This window comes from Podarcis vaucheri (genome assembly GCF_965113315.1).
Source record: "Podarcis vaucheri genome assembly, chromosome: 9".
Classification (NCBI taxonomy): domain Eukaryota; kingdom Metazoa; phylum Chordata; class Lepidosauria; order Squamata; family Lacertidae; genus Podarcis; species Podarcis vaucheri.
The window spans coordinates 36,953,513-36,980,774 of NC_138767.1; the positions used below are offsets into that span (position 1 = coordinate 36,953,513).

Below are 27,262 nucleotides of genomic sequence, written 5' to 3' on the forward strand. Positions count from 1 at the left end.
ATAAAGGAAGAAAAAAGTACATAAACTTTTTCCAGCTTGTACAAATGCACATAAAGAAAACAAAATCACAATGTCTGTACTGTACTTAAAAGGGCAGAATGGCATGTTAGATTGGGGAGAATTTCCCAACCCAATGTTTCTTCCCTAATGTTAATGGGATGTGAGGGCCTGTTTAACCCTCCTCCTGTCCATCAATTCAGCCATCAAAATACTGCTTAAGTGGTTTTAATAGTTTGTTTATAAGCACACACACAATTAGGCTAAAAACCAGGAAATAAGCCTGGCTGGGAGCAAAGTGTTGAGGTAGAGAGTATGCACACTGGGTGCTAGAGAAATTAAAACATCCACCTTCCCACTCTTTCTCCTCTAGAAACACTCTGTGCCCCCATTATCGTGTTATTGTGGCAAATTGTGACAATTGCTTCTAAGGGTGGAGCTACTTACTGCAGCATTCCCTCTCCTACAAAAGCCTAATTACCCAGGCGGCTTTTCCTGAAAAGGAGAACAATAGATTACAATAGGATTTATTAAAATCTAATTTTGTCTTTTCATGGCATAGTTAACCTACTTTTGACTTCACTTTTATTCAAGCACCATCCCTTTATGTGAGTGAACTTGAAATACAGTGGTACCTCGCAAGACGAAAAACGCGCAAGACGAAAGAGTTTTCCGTTTTTTGAGTCATTCTGCAAGACGAATTTCCCTATGGGCTTGCTTCGCAAGACGAAACGTCTTGCGAGTTCTTGCGAGTTTGTTTCCTTTTTCTTAAAGCCGCTAAGCCGTTAATAGCCGCTAAGCCGCTAATAGCCGTGCTTCGCAAGAAGAAAAAACCGCAAGACGAAGAGACTCGCGGAACGGATTAATTTCGTCTTGTGAGGCACCACTGTACCTCTCAATACTAAGGATCACAAGCCACAATGAAAGCAGGTTCATTTATAGGGTAGCAAATTTAATGAGTACAGACTTGTTCAGCATAGAATCAGAGATAGAAGAGGTAAAAAGACAACTAGGAACACCATCAAAAGTTAGTTCTGAACAACTCCTACAACTAGAAATCAGCTACCACAATCTTGACAACATTGCATCAGAGTCAGGAAAAAGCTGTAGCACTCATAGCATTATGACCTCAGAGTCCAGCAGTAACCAGATTTAGAGACCAATTTAGAGACTGCAGTGGCACCAGCTGAGGAGGTGGTCTACATTCCTGGCTCTGAGCTTGATATCGGTGATATCGGGGCACTGAACCCCGGCTTGCCCATCAAGAACCTGTTTAACCAGACCCCACAATACCTGAGCCCACAGAACCAGAGAAAGGACTTTCATAGGTGTGTTTCCTTGGGCCTGAGAAAGTGAGTGCCTCCCACATTCTATTTTGCAAATCCAATGATGCAGGCATTCCACTAGGCAGAAGGCCATTTAGTAAGCATTCATCTTCAAGCAGAGAATTAGTTCTGTAAAAATCTGCAGTTAGCGAAAAAAGGGGACAGAGGCAGATAGGAGATCTCAGTTCAAGAGGCCTCAGTTCACCACTAGTTCTCCTTGGACACAGTTGCTCACACCAGGAGCTCTCCTTGGTACTGTGACATGCAGCTTGTCTTGCTCCTGGTGGGCACCTCCTTGGGACAAGGGCAGGACAAACAGCTGAGTAAATACTAGCTCCAGTTGACTCACTCTTGTGTCAGCTAAAGAAGACATAACAGATGCAATCACTGGTGCACATCATTCCTCCACTCCCTTATCAGACAGCGTCACCAGCTAATCTGACCTGCAGGAAAAATTGTCTATCTGAAATGATGACAAATTGATCAGTTCTGTTGGTCTACTGAATCACCACTAAGTCTACTATTCAATAAAGCTTAGATGGCACAATATTTACACCACCAAACACTGTCTCTAGCCATGGCAATACCTACCCCAGTGAGGTTGATGGGAGTGTCCAGATGCAAATACAGAGCATTTTGTGGACGAAATTCATGAAGAAGAAGAAGCTTCTGCAAATGAATGCTACAAACAGCAGTATTTGCAGAACTCCCTTTTCTTTTAACACCAGAAGAACTGAGATAATAAAGAATCCAATTACAAACCACAGCATTGAACAAAAAGGAACTGAACTCAAGACTCTTTAACCTGCCAGCAACCCTTTCAACATCTTCATTTTTTGCTTTTAATACCTCTTTGTTTTTAATATGCCTTTGAAGTTTTCACAACTGATTCCAGTTGGTTGCCATTTTTAGGAAAGGACCACTGCTAAGTGGTAGAGCATCTAGTTTGAAGGCAGAAGGTCATGGGTCCAGTCCCTGGTATCTCCAGAACTTTCCCAGTCTGAAACCATGGGAAAGGTAAAATGTATTCAGCAGTATGTATTCAGCAGTAGAGTCTGAAAGGGGATTGCAAGTGCATTTGACTGAATGTGCTTACAAGTCTCTCCACAATCAGGAAGCCCTGGTCACGGGGAGGAATGCAGCACCCCCTTTCTTCCCACTCAGGGAAGATCAGGGTGGAGGACTGTGACTGGCAACCATGGCCCCACCCCCCTACAATGTTACACATATATAGTGCTTGAACAGGCTTGTTCCATCCATAAACTGAGACCCAGAAAGCCATTATACAACCACAACCATCATTATTCAAATTATATAAAGAGGCTTCAATTCTACACAGTTAGGCTACTTAAATTGTCAATGGGATTTTAAGCATCCTATATGCAAGGTTGTAACTTCTGTGAAAATTCCCCAAAGACAAGCTAAAGTTAGGCTGCTAGTAGGAAAAGAATGGAAATAAGCCCTTAGGTAAGATCCAGAAACCTTCAGCATGATGACATCAAAATCATTACTATTTTTTATTTATTTTTCAGATGGGACAAGTAACGTAATATTCTCGCAGTAAGATTTTGTGTCACAAAATGGACTAAGGACAATTTTGTTGATGTAAAGAATCTTCAATTTAAAAATGTGAACTTTTTCTGGATTCTCAGCAACTTGATGAATGGATCCTACATTTGTACAAGGTATTGAGACATAACTTTAAGATTAAACAATGCGAGTAACGGTATCTAAGCTTCTAAAAAATCCAACATCATTGGAAATACAACTGCAACTTACCGTATTTTTCGCTCGATAGGACGCACCGGACGATAGGACGCACTTTGTTTTAGAGGGGGGAGAACAAGAAAAAAAAATTCTCCCCCTCTCTGCCCAACGCCCCTTCAGTGAAGCGGCAGGAGGCGCTGCACAGAGAGGGGGAGAACTTTCCCCCTCTTGTTTTCCCACTCTAAAACAAGGTGCCGTTTAAGGTGCGTTCAGGCGGCTACCTTGGAAGCCTGGAGAGCGAGGGGGGGTCGGTGTGCACTGACCCCCCTCGCTCTCCAGGCTTCGGGTTCCTTTCGACCTGCTCTTTGGGGCTGGCGGGGGGAAGCCCACCACCAGCCCCAAAGAGCAGGTCAGAGAGCAGCGGAAAGGCGCAGCGGAGAGGCTCCTGCCATAGCCGCGTGTCACCTCTCCAGCCGGAAGAGGTTCGCGGGGTGCTTCTTTAGCCCCGCGCGCGCTCTCCCAGCTAGAGAGGTGACGCACGGCTATGGCAGGAGCCTCTAAAGCCACGCGTCACCTCTCCAGCCGAGAGAGGGTCGCGGGGGGCTGCTTTAGCCCCGCGAGTGCTCTCCCGGCTGGAGAGGCTCCTGCCATAGCCGCGCGTCACCTCTCCAGCCGGGAGAGGGTCGCAGGGTGCTTCTTCAGCCCCGCACGCGCTAACCCAGCTGGGGAGGTGACGCGCGGCTATAGAGGCTCCTGCCATAGGCGCGCGTCACCTCTCCAGCCGGGAGAGCGCGCGCGGGGCTAAAGCAGCCCTCCACAACCCTCTCCCGGCTGAGGAGGTGAGGCGCGGCTATAGAAGCTCCTGCCATAGCCGCGCGTCACCTCTCCAGTCGGGAGAGGGTCGCAGGGTGCTTCTTTAGCCCCGCGCGCGCTCTCCCGGCTGGGAAGGTGACGCGTGGCTATAGAGGCTCCTGCCATAGCCGCGCGTCACCTCTCCAGCCGGGAGAGGGTCGCAGGGTGCTTCTTTAGCCCCGCGCGCGCTCTCCCGGCTGGGAAGGTGACGCGTGGCTATAGAGGCTCCTGCCATAGCCGCGCGTCACCTCTCCAGCCGGGAGAGGGTCGCAGGAGGCTGCTTTAGCCCCCCGCGCGCTCTCCCGGCTAGAGAGGTGACGCGCGGCTATGGCAGGAGCCTCTAAAGCCACGCGTCACCTCTCCAGCCAGGAGAGGTTCGTGGGGGGGCTGCTTTAGCCCCGCGAGTGCTCTCCCAGCTGGAGAGGTGACGCGCAGCTATAGAGACTCCTGCCATAGCCGCGTGTCACCTCTCCAGCCGGGAGAGGGTCGCGGGGCTATGGCGTCTTCGCTCCATAGGACGCACACACATTTCCCCTTCATTTTTGAAGGGGAAAAAGTGCGTCCTATAGAGCGAAAAATACGGTAAACAGAAAAGGGCATTTCTTCTCTCTCTCCCGAACAGGGACATACTGCAAGAGCCAAATTCCATCTAAAGTATTTTCATGTTTCTTCAATGCAGATGATCAAGAGAGCGCCAAAAATAGATTGTATGTTTATGTAGTACAGATGCCAAACACACGGGCTGCACGATTCTCTTGCTTTGCTTTTGCCAAATCAAGGGAAATGTAGGAGAAAATGAAGCAAAGCACCCTCGATTAGCCTTACTAAAGCCTAAAATATAGTTCCTTTTTCAATGTTTCATCTCACAAAGCAAAATATTTTCCTATTATGGTAGAGAAGAATTTACCAGCCCTCCTCACCACCTTTAAAAATCTGGTATAGTTTATGCCTAGATGCCAACTCTATGTTTTAAAAAAGTAACCAAGACATAATATACCGGTACTTTCTGAATTGGGGACATACTCAATCTATTGGGGTCAACGCAGCTCTTATAAACGCAACTTTCTCCCCTGACAGTTCTTATTTTTTAAAAAATATATGACCATTCTAGGCTGGCGAAAAGAAGGTCTAATCCTGGGGCTTCCCAGGTGCTTTAGAAACAAGGTCACCTTGGTCCTGTCCTCTGCTAAATGTACACAGAATACCATATTTAGGGGGCTAACACTGGTTACTACTGCTGGCAAGATCACTACAGGTGGTGATCTACGCCTGCAGAACTTTCCATGGACTTAGCAGGAGCCTCCACATTGGATTTGCTCCTCTTAGTACAGGGCTTCTTTGCTGACAGAGAGACACTTCCACTCAATTCTAATCCTCTCCAGCCTCAATATCTGGAGGTTAGGATAGCTCTTAGACAAGCTGTTCTGAAGCAGCATTCATTTTTAGGAGTGAATAGCCACTATGGGGCCCCCACTGCCCCCCACACCAACAGACTTCTAAAAATTGTTTCCATATTGTAGTATTCCACACAAGAATATTTTCCTCATGGTTTGGCCGCTGTATGGAGCATTACCATATGGAATTGAATTTCTGCACCCTGAATGTTCAGGCTGTAACATGAAAGCTAACCTAAAAGAAATAATTAGTTCATACTCTTACTATGCCCTTCCACCCTTTCCAGCTTCCCCTCTGTAACACACGCCCTCTTTCTCAGAAGCTGACCTCTTAGTCACTCTTATTTTAACCAGTGTTATTCCACCAAACAGGGTTTTCTGTGTACGTTCAGCAGAGAAAAGAACCCTAAGTTAGGGTTAGGTTAGAGCTGGGTTAGGACCCTCACCTAGAAGCAGTTGTTGAACCCGCAGCCTGAAATATACTTCCCTTTTTTTAATTGGGAAGGCACCATTAATTACACTGGGCAACAATTTTTTTCTTTTTGAATGTTGTCTAGATTTCTACAACTGATTTAGGGTATTTTTGCACTGCTGAATCAGGAAATGGCATCCGTTTCTCTCCATCAAGTCAGGTTTTCTGTAAACTGAATGGTGGGCATTGATAAAGGTAAATACACGTAAACTGCATGTTGCTTCACCATTTTTCAAACTTCAGGGCTTGGACTTCTGTTTCTTGGAACTCCTGGAATGCTGAGCAGCACGGAGGTCTCTCTTCAGAGTCCAACAGTAGTCAGCCATCATGACTGCGTCCCAGCGACCCTGATACCTGGTCTCCATCTCTTTCATGTCCTGATGGAATCTCTCCCCTTGCTCGTCATTCATTGAACCCAGGTTCTCAGGAAACCGGTCCATATGTGAAAATAGGTAGTGCATCTTGACGCTCATGTTGCAGCCTAGGTTTGACAAGTTCTGCGTAGTTTCTGGCCTTATTGTTGCCAAGAAAGTTCTTCACTACCAGAACAAATGCCTTCCATGCTTCCAGTTCCACTTCGTTCATTGAGTTTCTGAACTCTGGATCTCTGATGAGCTGATGGATCTGAGGACCGTCAAAGATGCCAGCTTTCAACTTCTCTATGGTCAATCCTGGAAAAGCCTGGCACAAGTAAATGAAGCAGTCACCATCCTTGTCCAGAGCCTTGGTGAACTGCTTGATTAAGCCGAGCTTGATGTGCAGCGGTGGGAAGAGTATTCTATCTCTGTCCACCAGAGGGTCGTTGATGATGTTCCTTTCTTTGCAAGGCACCAATTCCTCCCGCACAGGCCAGTCCTTCTTCGTGTAATGCTGAGCACGGTCCCTACTATCCCACATGCACAGAAAACATGGGTACTTGGTGAAGCCAGACTGTTGTCCCAACAAAAAGTTCACCATCTTCAGGTCAACACAAATAAACCACGTCTGCTGATCATAACCAATTTTCTCCAGCACATACTTCACCGCTTCATAGTTCTCCTTCAGTGTACTCGAGTGAGCCAGGGCTATAGAGGCAAACTGGTTGTCGTTGTGTAGCAGAACACATTTCAGTGATCGCTTGCTGCTGTCAATGAACAGTCTCCAATCTTTGGGTTCGTACTGTGGCACTCCAAGCTTGAGCAGAAGCTGCACAATATCTGCACAGTACACCAAGTCCTTCTCTTCCGAGAAAAAACGGAGGTACTCTTGATGCCTATTGCGGAAGAAGCTGATGCGAGCACTGTCAGAGAGGAGGTTTTTTTCCTTCAATCTGGATGCCAACAGTTCGGCAGAGTCCTTTGACAAGCTGAGGTCGCGAACTAGATCATTCAACTCCTTTTGGGAAAACGGATGTGGAGCATCATCTTCAAGAACCACTTCTTCTTCTTCATGTCCTTCAACACTGGAGGCATCTTTGTCAGGAAGTTCTCCGAAGATAGGCACTGGAATTTCATCACAATGAGCTACAGGACGACGTGCTGATTGAAGATCAGGATACTTCATGGGGCGGCTGCCCCATTAACTTAGTTTTGATGCCCCAACTTTGTGCTTTGCTGGACCAATTTATGGAAGATTTCGAGGTTTTATGACTTCAAACTGATCCCTTTTCGACATAATCACCCAGAACTATTGGACCTGAATACTTCTTGTCATTAAAATAATCATTTCCAATCAAAACAATTATTTGACAAGGCATTTTACCCCCACCAACTTCTTCTAAAACGTTCCACACAAGTGTACATGTGAACAAAAACGTAAAAAAAGACATGTGGCCATAGCTCAAAAACTTGACCTGATTGAGCAAAACCAATGTGATTTTTGGATTCAGCGCATCAGATTCACCCTAAATCAGCTGAAAAAACGCAGACAACAAATTTGTTGTTGACCAGTGTTATTTGTTTCAGGCACTTCCTAAAAATGTTTTTGCTCAGGTCTTTCCGGTCTCCAAGGGTTTGGGATTTTTGCACCTCTGTTGGTATAAAATCAGTAAAATGCAGCATCCTTTTATATTATGCTGCATTTTGTCCTATGTTTTACTGTATACCTCTTAATTCTTTTTTTAAATGTTCAGCAGTCTAGGCAGTTTTATAAGAAATAACTTATGATGAAAAGGAACAGTGCTCTCCCATCATCCCTTGCATGTGGGCTTTGAGGATTCTGTTAGCGTTAGTTTAAACCACAGTTTCTCTTTCAACTGAACCAGGAAACAGTGGTTTAATTATGGATGTATTTTTTCTCTACCTTTCTACACCAAAGCACACTAAAAGGCATAGTCTGCAGAATAACTGTAGAACAGTGCACTGTACTTGTACAAAATATGCTTGCCATGAAGAGATGCTCATATTTGTGAAAAACACAAACAAAAGCTGGCAGTCATCCGCCAAAGGTAAATTAAGTATGCTGCTTATGATGTCCATCTATATTTTACAAACTTCGTCTAAATCAATAAGAGATATGCTGCATCTAAGAAGAACTGATCTACTGTTAGACATGGATCAAAGCTGGGGCTTCTGGCTCAAAGGAAAAGAAGAAGAAGAGTTTGGATTTGATATCCCGCTTTATCACTACCCGAAGGAGTCTCAAAGCGGCTAACATTCTCCTTTCCCGTCCTCCCCCACAACAAACACTCTGTGAGGTGAGTGGGGCTGAGAGACTTCAGAGAAGTGTGACTAGCCCAAGGTCACCCAGCAGCTGCATGTGGAGGAGCGGAGACGCAAACCCAGTTCACCAGATTACGAGTTTACCGCTCTTAACCACTACACCACACAGAAAATATGTCTGTCACCTTTGGACCAAGTTACGGAATCAAGTTACATGTACAAATATCCACACTGTAAATGTAACTAAATAAAATAATGGTCCATGTTTTCATGACACAGTAAGCCATAAACCAGGAATGGGGAACCTACAACCCTCCAGATGTTGCTGGATTGCAAGTCCTATCACCCATGACCACTAGCCATTCTAGCTGGGGCCGAACGTCCGATGCAGCTTCCACTATTTTTTCTGGTGCACCTGTGCAATCGGGAGCCAATAGGAAGCTGTACCTTGGTTTCCAAATGTTTCTGAAGTCGAACAGACTTCTGGAACGCATTCTGTTCGAAAACCAAGGTACAACTGTACACACTTTCAAATACACATGGATCTTGACTACATTCTCAAAGTCTGACACACAGCCTTTACACACAAACACTAATTAAACCCCTTTTCTAATGCACATTGAGACTGTCTTATAATCCAGTAATAACATACAAGTTATAATTTAATCCTAATGTTTACTAAACTTGCCTGATTTTGTAATTTGTATTCATGGCTTAAGGTAGAGATATTATTTGAACTAAGCAAACGTGAAATCACCCTTGGCTCAACAATTAGCTAATACTAGCAGATTCAGCAATATTTCCTACAAGTTGGGGCTGCCTTGGAAGTTGGCCTGGATGCCACTGCTAGCGCAAAGTGAGGTAAATTGGTGTCCCTAGAATTACTTTGTAAATCTGCAAAAGAAATCTTATTTCAGGTGAGGACAAGAGCAATATCTCCGATCTTGAAATGTCCATAATACCACATGACTTTTTAGCATGGGACTACTAATTAACATAAATACTGCAGCACTGCTGTGATATCCTAAAACAGATCTCAGTAGAATTAAGATAGAGAAAATATTACTCCTTAGTACATGCCACAACTAATTATTACCTTGATGATATCAGAAACATCTTTGCCTTGATTTCAAAGAACAAGGAACAAGAGCACAAGCCATTGAGATAGTATCTTTAAACAAGCAGCTACTCTCTGAATGGAGTTCCAGATTAGTGAAGCTGTCTAAATCAAGGCCATCTAGCGTATGCTCCACTGCCTCATTTAAATATCTGTTAATTATGAGTTCAGGCTATTTTGCAGGAGAACTCAAAGCATTGTAACAGAGGGAAATGACAGCCAATCAAATATTTGGCAGTGAAGGTTTCCAGCCCTCGTCAGTATACTGCTATTATGGCCTGTCAGTTTTAATTTATGGCTGACATCACTCATGGCACTAATGAAATTATTCAACTTGTTTTGTTTTTGCTTGAGCTACTAATTTTAACAAGGAGTCTGCTGTGGCATACTGATATGTTTGGATTTCCACCCATGTCCTCAATAAGATTAAACAATAGTTCAGAGGATTTCAAACAGCAGGGGCAGAAAAGGGATTTTGGCCATATGTTGTCTATTATCCTGCCCAAACAATTCATTTTCCTAAGTCTATTTCCTATGGCACTGTAATGTGTAATTTCAGTACACAATGAGAAGAGATGTTTAATACTTTGTGATCCCATGAGCCACTACCATGGTATGTTAGACAAGCTCAGGATATCATTACTGGCATTGGTATTTGTGCTGGCTAAGACCACCCTCACTGAAGTTGAGCAATGGTGTTAGGCAGAGCTTGTATCAATGCACTGCTGAGACCCATGCTTCAGTTTTGCCCTGCTGCACCTGGAATGCATATTACCAAAATGGGAATATAAGAATATCCTAGTCTCATTGGATCCAAACTTTCCAACTCACTGCCAAAGTATATCAGGGACCATATTGTATAGCTTTACAGTATCCACATTGTCTCCTTAGGCTGTTCATGTATTCTTCCAACTTTATTAATCTATTCTCAGTAACACCCTGCATGAGTACATTACCACCACTGCTACACCTTGAATTGTATTGTATACATTAAGCAGAACATACAAATCATATAGCTCCTATGTATATAGTTTATATTCTGTTTTCCTAAACCTCCTTTGCTTGACCTGTTGCTTGTTTTCAGTTTTTGTATTGAACAAAGCCTATCTAATCCAATGTTTACTCTTGACTGTAGAACATACCTCTGGTCAACTGTTGCACAATAAAAGCACGCTGTCTGGTCTATTGTCATATATATTTGCAGGATCTGAGCGTAAGGCCGCAATCTTATAAACGTGCACCCAGGGATAGGCTCTGCTGAACTCAACAGAACCTGTGTAGGATAGCATTGCCGAAGATCTGAAGGCTAAACATGCAGGGGAGCGGGGTAGAAAGAGAGGTTATTATACAAAACTGTGGCAAAGTTGCTTGTTTAAAAGCATGGACAGGCATGGATGCACGTTATAAACAGGAGACAGAGAAAGAAACATAAAATCATCCTAATGAGGAATGCTGGAAGCAGCAAGCACTGATTTATCCCCAGGTCAGGAAAACATGGCCAAAATGCTTTAAAGAAGTTGATGGTTTTCAACCTTTGGCTACTTGATGTAGAATGAAATCCTATTGTCAGGGAACTGACATCGGAGCCAGAGGCGGAGGGAAGGCTCTCAAGTGATGCTAGAGAGGGACCCAGCAGGGAGAGAGGCAGCTCAGCTGGGGAAGGTAATCAGCGCAACACCAGGGATAAAGGGGGGCAGATGGGGGAATCGGCGAGAGGGCTCCAGGACTCTTCGCTGGACACCAGCGGGGAGAGCACGGGTCTTCCGCTACCCACACCCTCCCTGCGCAAAAGACTTCCGCGCAGGGAGAGTAGGAGACTTGGCGTCAAACAACTTTTATGCTGGAAAAGGTTTAAGAAACGCCCACTGACGGATTCTGCTAGCGACTGAGGCAGCCACGAAGTGAAGGGCTGTCCAGACAGGAAAGGTTTAACAAGCCAACTTAGCCAGGAGTGGCGGTAACTTACGCACGAGCAACCCATATTCATTACACCTATGTACATTTTCTTTACAGGAAGCTCCTTCAAACTCAGTAGGGCTTAATCTTCCGTCAACATACATGGAATTGTGATGTATGACAGGCACGTGTAGCTAGCAAAGATTTTTGTGGGCTAACAAATTATGTGGCTTTATTTGCAAGACTGCTGTAGTGTTATCTCTGTTGTTTGCACAACGGTTCTTGGAGCAGGACTCAAAAGACTGCGCAAATAAAGCATTAAGGCTGCTCACTGCAGCATGATCTCTAAATGATCTGAACTCAACCTTCCCTCAGATAGATATGGCTCTGAAAGGCATACTTTTCAGCATGCCAACACTGTACCAATCAAAGCACTGAATTTTCTCTTTGGACAGTGCATTGGGTCTTTAAAACATGGGGTGGGGCTGGGGAAGGGGGAGAGGTGTGTGGGTTACTAAAAATATCCAGGACCTAGAAATAAAATAAAAAATTGCTACTCAACAGCAGAAAGACTGAATCCCCACAAACATGGTTGATTTAGGTATTAAGTTTGGCAGTTCCTAAAATAAATGTTCATTCATTGACTCATCATTGCATGTAGAGGTTCCTCAAACACTGCTTTGTTGCAGAGCAGCATGAGTTTCTTTGAGAAGGGACATGGTTATTATCCAATCTGTAATGTTTGATGCCTGTGTATATGCAACGCATTCTATCGCCAGCTATTATGCAGAAAGAATTTCAACAAAATTATGTTTCTTCTACCAAATTCCACACAGTGCCACAAAACAGCTTAAAAATCATGTTTTTCTTCTCAAAAGCCTATGACACCATTTAAAATTAAGAGTATCTGAATGCTGTGGAATCTTCAGATCATCAAGCACATTTCCCAACCTATCCCTTCTCATAGTTCTTACACTGTGATTGTTCCATACCATTTCCATATTTGAATATTGATGTGTTTACATTTTTCAGTATGATTATATAATTACTTTGAGTTACATTTTAATACATTTTTAAATAAATTGTTCTTAATCTTGCAAATTCTTGCAGACTGGAGATATCAACTATTTACCAAAACATTAGCCAGAGATGTCTTGAGACTCTGGTGAGCTCAATATCAGGAATTACAGCCATATGGTTAAATTGTTTATTATTATTACTTTGTCAACTATTTTTGGTGTTCAGAACTGATGCATAAGGAACTTCTATACATAAATATATGTCACTGAGGAAGGGTGACCATGCCAAAATGTGTCTAGCATTGCAGGGGATCACAGAACTTCACCAAAAATATGGATTATATTTTATTGATTGTATGTTTGTATAAGCGTTACAAATGCATTTTTAGCATTATAGCCATTAGGTTTACTTTCCATAAAGGTAGACACCACACCATATTATTTACAACTTTTTATCTTGACTTCTTGTGCCATATGTTTATAGTGTGTATTCAGGGATATCTCTTGTCGTTCTGGTTAGTTAGTTTCCATTTGTACATCCTCAGCACATACATTGGAACATGATACTGAAGGAAGGTCTGCATAAGTAGGCAAAGCTTTGAATATAGCTAGTGTCCAATTAGTTTTTAAAAGACATCTGGCTTTCCTATCTCTGTCTTCTGCACAACTATCAAAACGTACATCAGTCAGCACAGAAGGACAGGCTTACGATGCTGAGTGTTCAGTGGAGAAGAATGACAGCAACTAAACCATAAGAATTCATTCCAGTAGTCTTAGGATCATATGCATTCAGAACAGACATGATCCTTACATGCACACACATTAGATTTAGTATCCCAAGTTTCCACTTTCATCGGGCCTTAGGAATCTCACATATGGCTAGCAGATTCTCTGCTGGATGTTATCTGCAGTCACTGCCTGCTTTGTTCCCCAGTCCAAAGATTTTTGCAGTTAGATCCCAAGCTTTCACTGTAGTTTACATCCTCTCATGTAGTCCCTTCCCTAGCAGTTTACTTTTAGCAGGAATTGGGAACCTGCTTCCCTCCAGATGCTGCTGGAATACAATTTCTATCATCCTGATCATTGGCCATGCTGGCTGGGGCTGATGGGGGTTGCGAATCTAAAAACATCTGGAGGGCAACAGGTTTTCCTAGGACTCCTCTTTATGGCGAGGAACAGAGCTATATATTGCTATCTGATCTCTCCTCAAATATGGCACAGTATCTCCTTTCCGGAGCACTCAACTAACACCTGGTTGACATTTTGTAAGATCTTATTTGAAGGATGGTTTGCAGCTGTTCTTGGGTCTAGGACTTCCTCAACACCTTGGTCTCACTGCAGGCTTGCACTAGCAAAGGTATTTTAGTGCCTTCCTTTAACAAGACTTTAGGTGCAAACTGCATCTCTGTTAACTCTGAGGCAACAAACTTCTATCTAGATAGAATTTCAAACAGGAGACATTCCCAGTCCTATCAAGGAGATTCTAGGGATTGAACCTTGGACCACTTTTTGTGTATTCTACCCACTGACCTACAGCCCTTCCCCATTAGGAATCTCTGTGGAACACAAAAACTTTGCTATACGAGAGATTTTGTTGTCTTCGTTTCAGATCAAAACCACTAAGTGGTGCTAAGAGGTGGCCGTGTTGTTCCTCACACTTGTTACAAAACTAGAACTATATAAGCACAGACAGTTGTTTCTTTACCATTGAATATTTAACTGGCCAGTAAATCATAGTACAGTGGTGCCCCGCAAGACAAATGCCTCGCAAGACGGAAAACTCGCTAGACGAAAGAGTTTTCCGTTTTGGAGGTGCTTCGCAAAACGAATTTCCTATGGGCTTGCTTCGCAAGACGACAATGTCTTGCGAGTTCCTGCTGTTGTTTTTTTCCTTCCCCCCTTTTTCTAAGCCGCTAAGCCGCTTATCAGCTGATCCGATCAGCAGATAAGCCGCTAAAAGCCGCTAATAGCGCTAATCCGCTAATCCATCAATGGGCTTGCTTCGCAAGACGAAAAAACCGCTAGACGAAGAGAATCACAGAACGGATTCTTTTCGTCTTGCGAGGCACCACTGTATGATAATCATATGTGCCATACTTTTCACACAATGAACACTGATTATTTTTTCTCCTGAGAGAAAGAGTTATGGCCACGCAAAACAAAAAAGAGTAGCAAGTTCACAATATCATAAAATCATCTTGCCATAATAGCAGTTACAATAAATTCATTGGCCCATAAAATGATAAGCACCAGTGATAATGGTATTGGAAAAGCTTCTTGCTCAATTACAAAAAAAAAAGTCCTTTGAGCTTGCAATCGTATACCCACTTACATGGGAACAAGATCCATTGAACTCAATGGCTATTACCGTATTGCCCCAAATATAACATGTACCCACAAATAAGCCGCACCTTTAAAATTCAAGGCTTATTTGTGGGTGTGGCCCACCACCTGGCTCTACCACCCTAAACGGAGGGTGGCCGGCACTGGTGCTCGGGGCCCCACTCGCCAAGGCAGTGCCAGGGGAGGCTTGGGAGCGGCGGGTGGGCTGTGTGCCATTGAACTCCCAAGCTGCTTCTGGGGGGGGGGAGAGCTGCACCACTTTGCAGGCGGCCTTCCCCCTTTGTTTTGACAGCTCAGGGGAGGCTTGGGAGTCGTGGGGGGGGGGCGCGCACCATTGTCCCGCACCCCCAATGGCAGTCTTGGGCAGCTGTTTCAGCAGCGGTACCATAAGATTGCAAATATAAGCTGCACTTTAACTTTTCACACTTTGGGGGGAAAGTGCAACTTATATTCAAGCCAATACGGTGCATCACACTGTGCTCTTAGACAACAGATACACTAACATGCTAAATATACAACATATAATTTACCAATGAGCCCTGGCTCCAATTAATTACTGCTAGGGGCTGGAAGGTAGAAATATAAAGAACCCCTGGATGGTTAAGTCCAGTCAAAGGTGACTATGGGGTGCGTCACTCATTTCGCTTCAGGCTAAGGGAGCCGGTGTTTGTCTACAGACAGCTTTCTGGGTCATATGGCCAGCATGACTAAACCGCTACTGGCGCATGGAGAACCATGACAAGTGCCAGAGCGCACAGAAACGCTGTTTATCTTCCTGCCACAGTGGTACCTATTTATTTACTTGCACTAGTATGGTTTTGAATAGAAGCTGGGACGTGCTTTTTGGCAGAAACTGGGACAGAGCAACGGGAGCTCACCCTGTCATGCGGATTCGAACCGTCAACCTTCAGATCGGCAAGTCCAAGAGGTTCAGTGGTTTTGATTACAGCGCCACCCACTTCTCTGCAAGGGGCAATACAGACATCCTGGACACCAAAGAAGTTTGCAGTGTCTCTTACCCCCATTAACTACTTTTCTCCCTCCCTGCTGAAGCTATGTCAGTCCTCTCCACACATCATCACAGAAATCAACTTATGCATTTAGTGATCATTGGTGTGCTGACAATTATTTTTACAGTTGTCTCTTTAAATGTCTACCCAGGAACATTCTCCTTGAAAGATATAGTATGCTATCTGGAAATCTGGCTACACAGTTTCGAAATGATGTTTCAGCATGCGTGTTGGCTAGGGTGAGATAGGATATGCATTCCCTTTTGAAGTCAAACATGCCAAAGTCATTTTGGTTTAAACAGGCTTCATGGGCAGTGGCTGCTATCTAGGACAGTGTGAGTAGAACTCAAGGAGGGAATAGCACCAGATCTAAAAAAAATACAGAGCTTGCTTTTTTATGTCAAAAACCTGGTAAGCCTTTGGACAGTCATCTTGCTTCCGATGGGTTTGAGGCTTAAACAACCACACATACAGATGCCAGTTACACAAGAAGCAAGACACACAATCCAATAGAAGACTACTCAGAAGTAGAGTGGTCATTTACACATCAGCAAAAATGAGGATAAAAGAGAACACCAACTTTCATATCAAGTTTGCATGTGTATGTAGAGGTGCATATTTAGAAATAGTATCATTTCAATTGATGAAAAGACCCTGATGCTGGGAAAGATGGAGGGCACAAGGAGAAGGGGTCGACAGAGGACGAGATGGTTGGATAGTGTTCTCGAAGCTACCAGCATGAATTGGACCAAACTGCGGGAGGCAGTGGAAGACAGAAGTGCCTGGCGTGCTCTGGTCCATGGGGTCACAAAGAGTCAGACACGACTAAACAACAACAATAATTTCAATAGAACAATACAATAGTGAGGAAGACTATGACCAGGTGACCTATGTGACTGTTCATTTTGCTGCACCATCCTGGAACCTTTTGATGAAGGGTGGTTAAAAATGTATATTTTAAGTTAACAAGCAAACCAACTTCCAAGACCTCTATTCTCTCTCCTAATAATTCATTATCATTAAGCCAGACTGGACTGGTTAGTCCTTTTAAGCAGAGGACTTATTCCAATAAAGGACTGCCTCTACACTGCTATTAATAGAAAAATAACAGTCACAGGGTTGAAATCAAACCACAAATATGACTAGTCACACAGTAAAAACAAACTAAAAAATATTATGCCCCAAAGACAGGAAAACAGCGCAGCAACACATAATATAGGGTAAGGCGAGATTTTTAAAAGTCAATTTTCAAAGGCAGACTAAAACGGAAACCTTTTACCTGCTTTCAAAAGGCCAACAGAGAGGATGCTGTATGAACTTATTTTGGCATGCACAGCATCAGGGCTGTAATGGAAGAGACCTTGCTTCTCTTGGTGGTGAATACCGCAGCCCCATAAAATGAAACCCAGAGCAGGACCTCATCAAAATGTCTTAAGAATCATAGTTTGGGAGGGGTGGGATATAAGGGTGAAGATGCTCCCTGAGATAGTCAGGATCCAAGGTTCTTGGGTTTTTAAAGCTGAAATGGAGAACCTACATCTCTCCATAGGTTGGAGGGCTGTAACTCCTATCATCCATGAACATTAGCCATGTTGACCGGGGTTGATGGGAGTTGGAGACCCAACAATTTGTGGAGGCCCACAGGTTCCTCATCACTGTTTTACAGGGAAGAGTGAACACTCTGAACTACTGGGCCCAGAAACATGGTGGCAACCAATTCAGGTGACTTCAAAACAGATATCAGTCTACACTTGTTAACAAGTGGGGCACTTCATTTAGCTTCAGCTGCATTTCTGAACCTTCTTCAAAGTCAGCACTGTGTAGAGTGCATTTCATCACACTTATCTGCATACCACCAAATCATGAATGGCAGAGCTGAAGTCTATATTCCAACAGTAGGCATAGCTGATAAAGGTAGTTTATGCAGCTGCCACCTGGGAATACAGGAACAATACTGGGTCCAGCCACACCTTCAAGCTATTTGTCTGCTCCTTACAGGAGAAGATTATCTAGAGCAAGCATAGGCTCTGGCATAAGAGTGTTGGGGCTGGTTTTTTAATAGCCTTTTTAACCTAAATCAGATGTGTGTGTTTTCAAAATGTAGTTATAAGTGCCCCTAAGAATACCACAGTCAGGGATTAGTCAAGTATCCCACTATCATCAATGCTCTTTTACCTTGATTGAGATTACATTTATTCACTCTCATCCAATGCATCACTTATTGCAGACATGTATTCAAGGACAGAACTGCCTCACAAAGGTTGGATGGGGACAAAACAAACCACAGAGCTGAGTGTCATCAGTGCACGAACTCTTGTTAACAAGTCTCTCCTAGCGACTTCATATAGTGGGTGACAAAACCAAAGCTCGAGTGCAGCAGCATCCCCATCTCGCAGAAACTTCTCTAATAAAGATTCACTAATGACCATGTTGACAAGGTTGGCCAAAGCTTTCTAACTGGCCCTTACCAGCCAGTATGGCCATCACTCAAGGTGGCAAGTTGTAATAAGTACCTTGTCTGCATTACACAACCATGTCTAATAAATGTGAAGAAAGTGACTGGATTAGCATCACCATAGCACTTGGCTTTCCAGAATAGGTATTTCCTGCTTTTCCCAGATGAAAAATTAGTAGCATTTAGCAGAGAGTTGAAAGCACTTACTGCTAAAATATAAAAGACGAGTGGTGGAAAGGCACAAAGAAAAAATATTTCTAAGAGGATCTATTAGGAATCCCACAGCAAAAGAACTGACTTTTTTCTTTCTTTGCAAAATTACCTTTAATCTCAGTAATGGGAATTCCTTTTGCTGCTATCAACTGTTCCCTCTGGATATAATCCAGCTCTGAATGTAAAATGAAAGAGCATTGCTCCATCAGCACTTTGGGCACTGCTAAATGGCAAGAGGAACATGAAAATTGATATGCTGGGCAACAGCTAGGAATGTTCACTGGTGGACAGACTCTCTGAGCAAGTGAATGGAAGCAAAAATGGAAGCTCAGGCAGTACAACAAACGGTAGAATAATCATTGCAGAGTTATGAAGGGATACATGACAGCCACTAGATCAGGACAACTATATCCCACCTCAGCAAACAGACTACGAACTCACCACACATTTACAACACAGGACTCCCCATGCCCAAGAATCCTAGGAAGTGTTAAGGGTGCTGGGAATGGGAGCTCTGTGAAGAGGAAACCAGCGATCCCAGTCATGTGTTTTAAGTGTGCTTTATGGTGCGTGGGAAGATGTCAATGATTAGTACAGTGGTACCTCTGGTTGATTACTTAATTCATTCCGGAGGTCTGTTCCTAACCTGAAACTGTTCTTAACCTGAAGCACCACTTTAGCTAATGGGGCTTCCTGCTGCCGCCATGCTGCCAGAGCACGATTTCTGTTCTCATCCTGAAGCAAAGTTCTTAACCTGAGGTACTATTTCTGGGTTAGCAGAGTCTGTAACCTGAAGCGTCTGTAACCTGAAGCGTATGTAACTCGAGGTACCACTGTATCTGGGTTTATCTAAAGATGCTTGATAGTAATAGGAGGGAAATAAAAGACAATAGGTTTTTCAAAAGTATAACACCACAGCAGATAAAATACTCTGGAGGGATTCAAATAAGATGAAGCAAAAGGGGAAAAGCATGGAGAACCTGATTTCCTTATGCCATAGGACTCATGTCCAGCACCCCACAGATCTGGGGGGCCCTGAACAATTGCCCAAGAATAGGAAACAACCTCCAGCATCCTCCTCTCTCTTATTTTTAAGAAACTTTATTATGGGTGATGCAATCAAAGCAAGTACAGTGGTACCTCGGGTTACATACGCTTCAGGTTACATGCGCTTCAGGTTACAGACTCCGCTAACCCAGAAATAGTACCTCGGGTTAAGAACTTTGCTTCAGGATGAGAACAGAAATTGTGTTCCGGCAGCGCAGCGGCAGGCCCCATTAGCTAAAGTGGTACTTCAGGTTAAGAACAGACATCCGGAATGAATTAAGTAATCAACCAGAGGTACCACTGTAGTTGTCCCCACTGTGTTTAATTTCCCAGAGTCTCTAGTGTGTGTACCCAACAGTGCGTGTACCCTGGACCCCGGGAAATACTCCCAAAGCCGGTACTTAAGGAAGAAAATGAGAAGGATGTAACAGGAGAGTTAGGAGATAATTGAGCACACTAACCACTTCTATTACAAGGGAAATGGAACAAGTCTCTTCACCACTGAGTGGTAAGAAGGCTGCAGAGGGTGCGAGGATCAGTCCCTTTTTCTTTCTGAAGAGTGAATGGAAAAGTGAATCGATCTTCCCCCAGGATGGGGTGACAGGAGAGAAAGTGGTGTGACAATGGGGGAGCCAACAGATGGCATTTTGCCCAGGGTCCCCTGAATGCGGGCAGTGCCACTGCCTATATGTACAGACAGACACAAAGCTGCAGATGCAACTGTGGCTTAGTTAACACAGCAACAGCAGGCTCCCCGCCCTCCCACCCCCACCCCATGCCACTACAGACCTCCATCTATAAAGCTGCAACAAGAGATTAGGAAAAATGCGGTTCCAGATAAGTGAAGCCTGTAAAACAGCAAGAACTTTGATCACGGGGGATTCTTTAATTACTTAGCTATTGAGCGGAATAACAATGAAAGGCAGAAGCTAAGGAAGAGAGCTTCTCTATAACGGCCTGACAAATTGATTTCAATTAAAAAACAAAAAGCAGAAAAGTATTTTATGACTCATTGTTTGAAAACACCCACAAACACAAAGTCATCAGGATGTCATAGGGTCAAAATTCACTACAGAATTTGGAGATAGACACAGTGCAGTAGAGACTGAAGTGTTATCTGAAGCCATATACTGAAAAAATGACTGGGTAGGTGTTATATCCTGAGTTGAATAGGATCCAAAATGCAGCAGTCTGATTGGTCCTAGAACAATAGGATTCAGAATGCAGCAGTCTGATTGGTCCTAGAACAATAGGACTCAGAATGCAGCAGTCTGATTGGTCCTAGAACAATAGGACTCAGAATGCAGCAGTATGATTGGTCCACAGCAGCCACCCAATCCAGCTCCAGGTGGAAGTGAATCCGCAACCTGATTGGCCTACAGGAGAATCCCGTAATTAGCCAATCACGTGGGGCCCATTGTGTAAAGCAGGCATTCTGGGGGAGCTTCCACTCCTCCTCACCACTATGAGCTGAATAAAGAGCATGAAATCCACTCTCAACTCAGAGTATATTTCAGTAGGGCTGCCCTACGTCCAAGTTTTCCCTGACACATTCAGGAATTGGGCAGCAAAATGGCATTGGGGCAGATTTTCGCTGAATCAGCAAAATGCCCGGGAAAAGAAAAGTCCACCCCCACCCCCCCAAAAAAGAGCCAAACAACTTTGTCCCAGTTTTCACTTTTGGGAATATGGCAATCCTATTACTGGGTCACATATTTATTGCAGGCCACTTCCATGTTAGGTGTGCCCCTTATGAGTGCAACTGCTCGTGTGTGCATCCCAGAAGTGACTAAAAAATGTCACAAAAGGGGATGGAATGGGGTGTTTGCAGGCTTTTTCAACGGTGTTTCAAATATATGCGATTTCACTTAAATGTGCAGTGCCGTGGAACATAACCCCCACATAAATCGGGAGTTGTCTGTATTAACCTCACAGGAATACAACGCGCAGAATAATCTCAGTAAGACAGTACTAATGTGCTACTTCTATGGGCCAATTATTTAACACTTTGGAAATTATCAGTTTTGACTTGCATATTGTCTTCTAACTGATCTGTCTTTGTACTTGGGTGTTTTTCTTGGCTTTTTCTGGTACAAAATGTGTTTTGATGTGAAATTTTTGTGCTAACAAAAGCAGAGATATATCCACTGAAGTTAAACGTTTATAACAAAGCTTCTCTTAATTAAATGGCTTTATAACACCTAATGCTTTTATTGATCAGTTTCTTCATCTTTGCTTTTAGATGATGGCAGGTTAGGCGGGGGAAGAATAGATTAATGGGTTGTTTTTAATATGATTCAACAAACAGTGTTGAACAATCTTTTTTATGATGGGTTTATTTGTTTTTGGCTTATGAATTCTTTTCTTTATAGATTTTTGTGTTTAATATTTGTTGATTGATGATCAAGCATTAATTTCTCTGGTGATTAACCAGGATCAGCATTGCTGAAGAAAAGCCACAATGAAACGGTCTAAGATTAAACTGCAGTTATTTTGAAAATGTTCTTTTAAAAATCTCAGGACTGACCTGTTTTTCCAGGAATCTTACTTAAAACAGTGAAACAGATTGTTTTTTTCTTTCAAAAGAGTGAGATTGACTTATTGTTTTATGATGGTGAGATCTGGCAGAAGTGTTTTAAGAAATGGACTGACAAGCAGCCTAAACAGATTGGCTTTTGTGTTTCATGAGGCCTAGATGTATAAGAAATATACTTGGCTTAAATAATGTTCCAAAGGAATTGCCTATTTTACATACTGATGGAAAATTGCTTACTTAATAAATATAGTAACCACAATAACATTGATAACACTGAATAATAATATCTAAAGTGTATAGTTTTTCTTTAAAAAAACAACACCACTTGTTTGTTTATAGATAAACTTAGTATTTACTATCTTCTTTTTTCAATTACATTCTTTAAAATTATATAACAATTCTAAGTTATAAGAGATTATATATGAAAATCAGCCTGTACCTTTTTTTTGGGGGGGGGGTTGATATCCCCCCCTTAACAAAAGAAAGAAAAGAAATCCTCTTTTGTGTTTCAAGTTAATATCCCGGTTTTATTACCGTATTTTTCCTTGTATAAGACGCCCCCATGTATAAGACAGCCCCTATTTTTTTGAACCCAAAATTAAGAATCAATATTTTAAACATCAAACAAAACAACTTTTTTCAGTTAGTGTGCTCAGGGGAGCTTTTTTGGGAAAATCACCTTCAAGCCCAGGCAGAAAGCATGCAGGATCTAGATAAGCGGACAGGTGGAAGAGAGGGGGCCAGTCTGTTGCCCTCGAGTTCTTTGCAGCGTAAGCCACAACCTGCCCAATCTGTTCTGCCTGGAGACAGTGGCAATGCCCAGGTCCCAAGACCAGAGCCGCTGGAGCTGGGAGTGATCTCTGTGGACTGGGCAAGGCGAAGCAGGAGGGTGCTGGAACTGGAAAAGCCACCTGCTCCTGTCTCCTGTCTCCAAAATAACACCTTCAGCACAGATTGGCAGCCACACCACTGATATCACCAAACTTCAGAACCTTGGCAGGGAAGGTGGGGCGAAAATTTTGGAGCGGGAGCGACGGGCAGAGCGGAGCCTTCTGCACAGGGTGACAAGGCGTCCTCTTCAGTGTCGCACTAGAGGAGCTTCTACAGGATACAGTGGTACCCCGCAAGACGAATGCCTCGCAAGACGGAAAACCCGCAAGACGAAAGGGTTTTCTGTTTTGGAGGCGCTTCGCAAGACGAATTTCCCTATGGGCTTGCTTCGCAAGACGAAAGCCCATAGGGAAATGCTGGCGGTCGGGAGCAAAGACTTTCGCCCACAGCCGGCCTTCAGAAGAGGACCTCTTTTGAAGGCCGGCGGGGGGCAAAAGTCTTTGCTCCCCCCGCCTGCCTTCCCCCCCCCCCGCCTGCCCCGGGCGATCTTAAAATGCTGGCGGGCGGGAGCGAAGCGTTCGCTGCCGACCCCCAGCATTTTAAAATCTCCAAGGGACAGCAGAGAAGTCTCTGTCCCGGGGAGATTTTAAAATGCTGGGGGTCGGGAGCGAAGCGTTAGCTGCCGACCCCCAGCATTTTAAAATCTCCCCCTGTCCCGGGGAGGTTTTAAAATGCTGGGGGTCGGGAGCGAAGCGCTGCCGACCCCCAGCATTTTAAAATCTTCCCGGGACACGGGGAGATTTTAAAATGCTGGGGGTCGGCAGCGCTTCGCTCCCGACCCCCAGCATTTTAAAACGCTGTTCCAAAGGGGGGGCGGGGACACCTGCCCCAGCCGCCCCACTTCGGAAAGCTGTTCCGAAGTGGGGCGGGGGGGCGGGGACGCCTGCCCCAGCCGCCCCACTTCGGAAAGCTGTTCCGAAGTGGGGCGGGGGGCGGGGACGCCTGCCCCAGCCGCCCCACTTCGGAAAGCTTTTCAGCCAACATATTATCAGCATTGTATCTGAATACTATACTCTAAAGAATTTCAACATGCACATGGGGAGTGAGGGAGAAAGACTCCCAGTTTCTCCTTCCAGAAGTATCTTCCTGAACCACACTGAATCCCACTCACAAGGCCCCCCTCAACCTCCAGGACAGGCTTTTGAGGGATGCCCAGGGACTGCAGTAGAAAGAGGAGCTGGAAAAACCATCATTTGCAAAAAGCATATTCACCTATACTTAACCAATGTCACATGAGCTGTGTTAGATTCCAACTGAAGCCCAACTTAGTACCTCAGGTTAAGAACTTTGCTTCAGGATGAGAACAGAAATTGTGCAGCAGGGAGCGGGAGGCCCCATTAGCTAAAGTGGTGCTTCAGGTTAAGAACAGTTTCAGGTTAAGAGCGGACCTCTAGAACGAATTAAGTTATTAACCTGAGGTATTACTGTATATCCTATAAGGTTGAGGGGCAACATGGAACAGACTGTTCAGTTCCCCTTCAACAACCACTTGGCAGTATGAACATGCAGCCTTTGGCTACTGACCATTCTGGGTAGCTTTGGGGAGATGCAGACTTCTTTTAAAAATATGCAGCATGCCTCAGAGTTCTCCCATTGCTTTCAGGGACCCAGTATTCCACTTATCCTTCACCTGTTTTGGCAGCCAGTGCTTCCTCATGCTAGCTACCCTTTTTGGTAACATATATGCTTTGCAGTAGTACAAAACCACCCAGACCTATCGTGCATGGGCTATACTCAGCTAACAAAGAGATGAGGTTACACGAATTCATGGTCCGTTTACATATCTTATTTCAATAAATCAATGAATGTATTGTGTCCTCCAGCAGCCAAATAATCAGCAATCCAATGTAGATGAAAAGGGCAGAAAAGCACCTTATCAGGATTGAATACTGTCTTTGTGCAGCATGACCATGCAAGAGGTACTGGAATGTGAAGAAGGCATTTGAGCTACTCCTTCACAATGATGGGAGTGTTCCTTCATCTGGCTCCAGGTGTAAGAGACAGGCAGAGGCGGGGGGGGGGTGCGGGTAGAGGCAGATCATATGAGCCCCTGATCAACACCTGCACTTCTTTTCCTCACCAGCTTTTAAGAAGCGACATTTTCGCTTTATCTTCTGAAAGCATTCCAGGTGCTAAGTGAAACGCATCACAAGAGTTGTCATGGTGCTTCGCGTGCATGAGTCAACGAGAGGCAACTGTGTTAACACAACAATGACAGGATGCTCTGCTGCGATATTGTAATAGCCTAATTAGTAGGTATCATATTGATGCTTAAACATCAGGGCTAGAACAAGCAACAATGAACCCCTAATGCACTTGTATGTCAGCACCTGATATCCATGTATTCCAAAATGGAGTGTAGGGTTCATAGTACATGTTAATATACTGTCAGAGGACATGTTAATCTGAGATACCTGAGATCGTATCAACAGCTGTTTCCATGGAGATCAAGAACTATTTCAGTCTAAAAATGCCATCAAACAATGCTTGGGAAACAGATTTTCAAACAATTATGTGAATCAGCCCTACAAATACCAATGTTTGCTGCTGAGACGACCTGAATATAGTCTTTCATGGTGTTATTCAAAGAAATGTGAGGAAGTGTCTTCTGGTTTAATTGCAAGCAGGTAAGGTTTACGAGCTAGAAATGTGCAACAGTCAAATAAAAAGTAGATACAGTCCATGGATGCACTGGAAAACAATATTTAAGCTCCAGATCCAGTCCTATCACTACTGAGCATTTTTCCACTTCTGCTTGCTCCAGCACTCAATTTGACCTCAGATTTAAGCACTACAGTTGTGTAGTTGTACCTGCTTGACATGGCTGACTTTCTCTAATATATAAAGTCTATATTGTTGCCACATTTGCAGGGTGCAAATCACTAACTCCATGTCAAAGGATTAAGATGACGGCAGCTTGAGAAAATGGGACACACATTGTATATTACTATAGCATAGGGCACCGCCCCTAGTTTTAGCTGCATATGATGTATATGTAAATCTATTGTTTGTTTATAAGAATATTTGCATACCATTATACCAAAGTAGAAAGTGCCTCCTGTGGTTTCTCACCTCCCACTATTACATTGCTTAAGACTATGCTAGCCAGATGAAGCTGGGCTATATACCAGCCTTTCTCAACCTGGTACCCTCCAGAAGTCTTAGACTACAACTCCCATGGTCCCTGATCATTGGCCATGCGGGCTGGAACTTATTAGAATTAGAGCCCAGCCTCACCTGGATGGCATCAGGGTTGGGAAGGCTGGCATATTACTTTCAGTAGAAATATATTAATAACCAAGTCTTTAATAACATGGACCATATTGTAAAAATCCAAGTAACAGATTACACAGATGGTCTTTTACCAAGATGTTCAATGTTTTGTGTAACATTAAGGGCATGACTTGGTTCAAGATAGTAATTTATGCTACATGTTGTATATTGGTATTTCCCACAGTGGTTTAACAGTCAATCCCTCTTCACAAAGGGACTTTGAAGGTATTTTGTGGCCCTATGAGGTAAATGGGGGGGGGTGTCCTCCTAACAACTCTCAGCACCATTAACCCACAACAGATCCTAGGATTATTGGGAGGGAAGCCACAATTCTTTAAAGTAGGACACTGCTTTAAATGTATAGTGCAGATGGGGCCTTGCTTCTGGCTAGTCTGGGATAGCATCCAACCTTGAAGTTCAAAATAAAATAAAAAAATATGGTATTGCAAAGCTCAGTTTGCATGGGAACAGGCCCTAGCTCAGAAACAGAGTGCATGCTTTTTGCACAGAAGGCCTCGTGTTTGATCCCTGGCATTTCCAGTTACCAAAGAACTAAGGAGTAGGTTATGTGATCTACCTGAGATCCTGGAAAGACACTACCACTGCCAATCAATTGTTTGTTTGTTTAGTCGTTTAGTCGTGTCCGACTCTTTGTGACCCCATGGACCAGAGCACGCCAGGCACTTCTGTCCTCCACTGCCTCCCGCAGTTTGATCAAACTCATGCTAGTAGCTTCAAGAACACCATCCAACCATCTCATTCTCTGTCGTCCCCTTCTCCTTGTGCCCTCCATCTTTCCCAACATCAGGGTCTTTTCCAGGGAGTCCTCTCTTCTCATGAGGTGGCCAAAGTATTGGAGCCTCAGCTTCACGATCTGTCCTTCCAGTGAGCACTCAGGGCTGATTTCCTTCAGAATGGAGAGGTTTGATCTTCTTGCAGTCCATGGGACTCTCAAGAGTCTCCTCCAGCACCATAATTCAAAAGCATCAATTCTTCGGCGATCAGCCTTCTTTATGGTCCAGCTCTCACTTCCACTTCCAATTAGCACTGGGCTAAATGAACCTGACCTGGTATAA

At 43.9% G+C, this 27,262-nt stretch overlaps 1 protein-coding gene across 1 annotated transcript in view; it reads right to left on the bottom strand.

The window, feature by feature from the left end:
* The window catches only part of RNF150 (ring finger protein 150), a 90,294-nt gene that overhangs the window by 50,926 nt on the left and 12,106 nt on the right, over positions 1 to 27,262 (bottom strand). The gene's annotated exons all lie outside the window — the stretch shown is intronic.